The sequence below is a fragment of the Pteropus alecto genome, unplaced genomic scaffold, assembly GCF_000325575.1.
Source record: "Pteropus alecto unplaced genomic scaffold, ASM32557v1 scaffold250, whole genome shotgun sequence".
NCBI lineage: Eukaryota > Metazoa > Chordata > Mammalia > Chiroptera > Pteropodidae > Pteropus > Pteropus alecto.
The window spans coordinates 1,465,370-1,472,180 of NW_006430732.1; the positions used below are offsets into that span (position 1 = coordinate 1,465,370).

A 6,811-nucleotide genomic window follows, 5' to 3' on the forward strand; every position below is an offset into this window, starting at 1 on the left:
TGGAAGGAAACAGAATTTAGGACAATAAAAAAATATTAGTGACAATAAAAAAATATTAGTTCATTTTTATCATGATTGTGTGGAATAAAATTGGTTTATGTTTGTTTGATATTAAAACAGAATGACCATTCTTGCCTAAGTAAAATTTCCATGAAATTCAGCAAATGATTATTAAATATATTCTGTGGGCACAACACTCTGTGAGGCAACTATGGGATAGAGGAAATTAATAATAACATTTCAAGAAATATAAGCTTATGATTATAAAAATTTTGACTCTTAAGCTAAAGCTTATGCAATGTATATTTTTAATTTGGCTCAATACACAAAACAATAAAAAAACTTACATTTCTAAATTTTATCTCATATATATGTATGGATGTGTATACATGTGTTATATAGACACATACATACATATAAAAAGTGTGAGTATGTATATTGTATATGTGCAAATATGCATCCATATTATATAATTTTTTTGTTTGTATATGCATGTAAATCCATTTAAACATACACATTTTTGTTTTTTTTTAAGTTTTCTAAATTTTTTTCACAGTGGTTGTAGTGGATGAGTAGTTCGATTGCTTTGAAATAATAAAATTTAGATTTTCAGTCCTTTGGTATAGGATCGTCTGTCCTTGGCCTTCTTTTCACAGTAGTTTAGACAACCTTATCAATAGTACTTATGTTAGAAAGTGTGTAAGTATATTGTCTTTGGAATATTCTTGATTGTGTGTTCAGTACTTTCTAGGACTAATTTCATATCACATGTATTATATGAGCACTATTATTTATTTATTAAAGTATAGTTGACATATACTATTATATTAGTTTTCATACAAAGTTATTATAATATTATTGACTGTATTCCCTGTGCTATACATTACATTCCCATGACTTATTTTTTTAACTGAAAGTTTGTACATTTTATTTCCCTTTACCCTTTTTTACCTATTTCCCTGTCCCACTCCCCTCTGAAACTATCTCAGTTTGTTCTCTGTATCTATGTGTATATGTTTTTGTTTTGAATATTCATTTGTTTTCTATTTGATTTCACATATACGTGAAATTATATGGTATTTGTCTTTTTCTGTCTGACATATTTCTCTTAGCATGACATTTGTCAAATTGCTCAAGCATCAGTCAGTTATATAGAGGGTCAGAATAGATTGGCAAAAGCAATCAAAGAAAAAAAATAAGACTTTATCAAAAAAGTGAAAAGACAACATATAGAATGAGAGAAAATATTAATAAACCAGATATCTTATAAGAGTGTAATATATAAAATATATAAATAACTCATAACTCACAATAAAAAGAAAAATAACTCAATTAAAAATAAACAAAACATTTAAATAGATTTATATTTTCCAAAGAAAATGTAAAAATGTCCAATAAGCCCCCTCCAAAATATATTCAGCACTATGAGTTGTTAGGGAAATGCAAATAAAAACCACAATGAAATATTAATTCACAGTCACATGTATGGTATAACCAAAAAGGCAGAAAATAGCCAGTGTTGGCAAGAATGTGTAGAAATTGGAATGTTCAAACGTTGATGATGGAAATGTCAAATTTTGTAACTGCTTTGCAAAACAGGTTGATAATTTCTTAAGAAATTAAACATAGAGATAACATTTGGCCTAGCAATTTTCATTATAGATATGTACCCAAAAGAATTAAAACATAAAAAGCAAAAACAAAAAGAATGATAAAATCAGAAGAAAATCTTCAAGAATTGTAGGTTAATTTTAAAATATTTAACATATGCACAATTGAAAATAATTGGACTGCCAAAAGGAGGTTAACAAAGAATACAGTAGATGACATATTTGAAGTAATAATGACAGAATTTTCCAAAATTAATTACAGACATCAAATCACAGATTCAAGAATCTCAAGAAGGATTAATACCAAAAAATCTACAGTTAGGCATATTATATTCAAACAGCAGAAAATAAAAGACAAAGAAAAATCTTGAAAGAAGCTAGTGGGAGATAACAGAGAAAACACCTTATTTAAAGAGACACAAAGATAAGAATAATTAGGTAAAACTTCTTGATAGAAACCATAACAGTAAGAAGAGTGTTAAATGACACATTTAAAGTGTTGAACAACATCAACAACAACAACAACAAAAATAATTTTTAAAAACAGAATTCTATTCTCAGCACAATTGTTTTTCAAAAGTGAAGGAAAAATAAAGACTGAAGGAATTCACTTCCAACAGATGTACCCTGCCAGAAAGGGTTTTAAAATTTCTTCAGGCAAAATAAAAATGTCAGAAAATTAGATGCACATCTACAAAGGAGAGGCATCAGAGAAAGAGTAAGTGAAGGCAAAATAATTTATTTTTATTTTTTTTAATTTATCTAAAAGATAATGGCTTGTAGGTATAATAATAACACTGATTTGGGTGATTATAGAATATAGAGAAAATGAACAGAAATGTCACAAGGGACAGAAGAGAGAACATAGGAATACACTATTGTAAGGTATCTGCACTACATGGGAAAGTAAATAATGCTATTTGAAGATGGATTAAGATGAACCAAAATGTATATTGTAAACTCTAGGGAATAAAATTTTTTTTTAAGAAAGTGAATTTGATATTCTAAGAGGGGAAATAAAATGGAATATTTTTAAAGTCTCGGTGAAAACCAGAGAAGCTAGAAAAAGAAGCCTCTTGAAAAGCACAGAAAATGGTTACAAATATGATTGTTATTAATCCAAATATATCAATAATCATTTCAAATGTGAATAGTCCAAATATACCAATTAAAAGAGAGATTGACAAAACGGATTTAAAAAAGTAAATGTTAACTATATGTGACCTACAATAAATTTATTTTAAATATAAAGGTTCATGTAGGTTAAAAGAAAGGGAATGGAGAGAGATACACTATGCTGCCACTAATATAAAGAAGATGGAGTATATATAAATTTCAGATAAAGCAGATTTGAGAACAAAAAAAGATGAGAAAAAAAGAAGAGGATTTTATATAATGATTAAATGGCTAACTCTTCAAAAAGACATAACAGTAATTATATGTATACACCTAATAAAAGAGCATCAAAATATATGAAAGCAAAAACTGATAAACCTGCAAGGAGAAATAGACAAAGACAACATGATTGGATATTTCAACAATCTTCTTTTAATAATTGGTTGATGAAGCAAGCAGAATATCTGCAAAGATGTAGTTCAGTGGCATTGTACCATCAGTCAACTGGATCTAATTGATGGTTCAGAATAATTCATCAAACAATAGCAGAATACACATTTTTTTCTCAATCTCTCATGAAGTATTCACCAGGATAAATCATATTCTGGGTCATAAAACAAAGCATATAAAAAAATAGTAATCATGCATAATATATTCTTAGATCACATTTAAATTAAATTAACAATCAGTAATAGAACGGTGGTTGAGAAATGCCCCATAATTGGAAATTAAACTATACACTTCTATATGACACATGGGTCAAAGAAGAAATCTTGAGATAAATTTGAAATATTTTTTGAATTAAATAAAAGCACAATGTGTGAGGTCTATGGCCATGCCACCCTGAATGTGCCCGATCTCATCTGATCTCAGAAGCTAAGCAAGGTCGGGCCTGGTTAGTACTTGGATGGGAGACTACCTAGGAATACCAGGTGCTGTAGGCGTTAAAAAAAAAAAAAGTACAATGTGTCAAAATTTGTGGAAAGCAGTGAAAACTAATTAGAGATTTGTAGCATTGAATACATATATTAGAAAAGAAGAAAGAACTAAAATTAATAATTTGAGTTTCCACCTTAGTGAGCTAGAGACAGACCAATTTAAGATAAAACCAAACAGAAAAGAAATAACAAAAATTAAAGTATAAATTAGTGAAATGAAAAATAGGAAAACAATAAAGTAAAGCAGTGGAAATGAAGGGAGATTCTTTGAAAAGTTCAATAAAACTGATGAACTTTTAACCAGGCTAACCAAGAAAAAAAGGAAGATACAAAGTACCAATATCAGAAATAAAAGGGCCATCTTTATTAATCCCATTGACATTAACAGGATAATATAGGCATACTATGAACAACTCTGTATTAGTCATATATATTGAGAAAGAGAGAGAGATAGACATAGATCAGAAGAGAGAGAGAGAGAGAGATTCAGTGTATGCCAGCAGGCTATAAACCCAGAAAAGACTTGCAATTGGAATCAAGAGGTGGTCTGCTGACAGAATTCCTCTTTCTTCTAGGAAGCTCAGTCTTTTTCTATTAAGACCTTCAAGTGACTGGATGAGAATCACTCACATTATGGAGGGCAATTTGCTTTACTCAAAGTCTACTTATATAAATGTTAATCTCATCAAAAATATCTTCACAAAACCATCTAGAATAATGTTTGGCCAAATATTTGAGAATTGTGAACTAGACAGGATGGCATAAATTATGCATCACTAATTTTATGCCCACAAATTAACAAACTTAGATGAAATGGGCTAATTCATTTAAAGACACAAACTACTGAAACTCAAGTAAATACATAACCTGAATATCTCTGTAATAATTCAATAATTTAATCTTTAATTATTTTTTTATGATCTATTCAAGAAAATAGAAGCAAAGGAAATACTTCTTCATTCATTTTATGAAGGCAGCATTACTCTAATTTAAAATGTAAATAAAAACATTACAAGAAAGAAAAACTATAAACCAATATCTCTCATAAACATATATATAAAAATGTACAATAAAATATTAGCAATCTAATTCAACAATGTATAAAAAAGAATTATACACTACAACCAAGTGAGATTTATTCCAGGTATGGAAGATTTTCATTCCAAAATTAATCAATATAGCCCACCATATCAACAGACTAAAGAAATAAATACAAGATCATATCCATTGACACAGGAAAAGTGTCTGACAAAATTCAGTACCCATTCATGATAAAAACTTCAGCAAACTAAGAATAGAGGGGAACTTCTTCAATTTGAGAAACAATAATTACAAAAATTGTGTAGCTAACAATATACTTAATTGTGAAAAACTGGAAAATTTCCTCCTAAAATTGAGAACACAACAAGAACGTCACCTTTCCATACAAATGGCCACCAAACATATGTAAAGATGCTCAACATTGCTAGCATCTTAGGGAAATGCAAATCAAAACCACAATGAGTTATCATCTCATACCTGTTAAAATAACTGTTATCAACAGGACAAGTAATAACAATTGTTGAAGAGGATGGGGAGAAAAAGAAACCTCATACATTGCTGGTGGGACTGCAAATTGGTACATCCACTGTGGAAAACAGTATAGAGGTTTCTCAAAAACCTAAGAATTGATCTACCATATGATCCAGCAATCCCTCTACTGGGTATTTACCCCAAAGACTTGAAAACTCATATCCCAAAAGATATCTGCACACCGATGTTCATAGCATCATTATTCATGGTGATCAGGACATGGAAGCAGTGAAAGTGTTCTAAGATAGATGATTGGATAAAGAAGCTCTGGTACATATATACAATGGAATATTACTCAACCGTAAGAGGAGATGAAATACTGTATTTGCAACAACTTGGAGGGACCTCAAGATAATCATGCTAAGCCAGACAGAAAAAGTTGAAAACCACATGATATCACTTTTATGTGGGATATAAACCTAAAAGCAACAAATGAACAGGACAAACAAACAAGACTCATGGACATGAGACGTGTGGTTACCAGAGGGGAGAGGGAAGGGAGAAAGGAGGGGAGGTAGATGGGGTAAAAAGGGGTCAAATATGTGGTGACATTAAAGAATTAAAAATAAATTAATTAATTAAAAAATAATGTCATCTTTCAACATTTCTATTCGATAGTGTACTAGGAGCTCTAGCCAGTGTAAAAAGGAAAGAAAAGATTATTAAAGATATATGGCTTGGAAAGGAAGAAATAAAATTCTGTCTATTCTCATATTACATGATTCTCAGATTATATGATATAAAACATCTCAAAGAATCAACAAAATAACTTCTGGAATTAATAAACACATATGGCAAGGTCACAGATTATAAGGTTAAAATTCAAAAGTCAAATATTTTATCTATACGAGCAAAAAAAGTAAAATTTGAAATTACAAGAAAATAATACCACCTACAATAGAACCCAGAACATGTAATTCTTAGGAATAAATTTAACATAAGATATATAATAACTATATATGAAAAACTACAAAACATTTGTGAAAATAATCACAGAAAATATGTAAGTCAGGGAAAGATATTCGTTGTTCATGGATTGATCAGCATAGGGGTTTTGACCGGCTCCATTTTTCACCTGGACTGGTTCATCCCTCCTTAGGCAACTTGGTGGTCCCCTGCTCTTGGAAGGTCACTATATTGATACCAAAATTAGTGTGGATGCCTGATCTGCATAGCGTACTATAGCCCAGACTCAAGTGATTCTCCTGCCTCAGCCTTCTGAGTAGCTGAGACTACAGGTGCACACCACCACACTTGGCACCATGTTCATGGATTGAAAATTTCAATATTGTTTAGACGCTAATTCTTCCCAAATTGAGTTCTAGAGCCAATGTAATTTTAATTAAAATTCTAGCAGGCTATTTTGTAGATATCAACACATTAATTGCAAAGTTTATGTGGAAGATCAAAAGATCTAAAACAGCATAATACTGAAGAAGAATGTTAGAGAATTCATAATAATTAATTTCAAACTTACTAGAAGGTTGCAGTAATCCAATCAGCATGGTAGTGGCATTAAAAAAAAAATATGGGCCCAATGAAATCACAATGAAATCAATGGAACAGAGTAGAGAA

General features: G+C 30.2%; 1 pseudogene; it reads left to right on the top strand.

Annotated features, from left to right (window-relative positions):
- The first annotated feature begins 3,551 nt into the window (after positions 1–3,551).
- On the top strand, positions 3,552–3,670 carry LOC112484596 (annotated as a pseudogene).
- Positions 3,671–6,811: the final 3,141 nt, after the last annotated feature.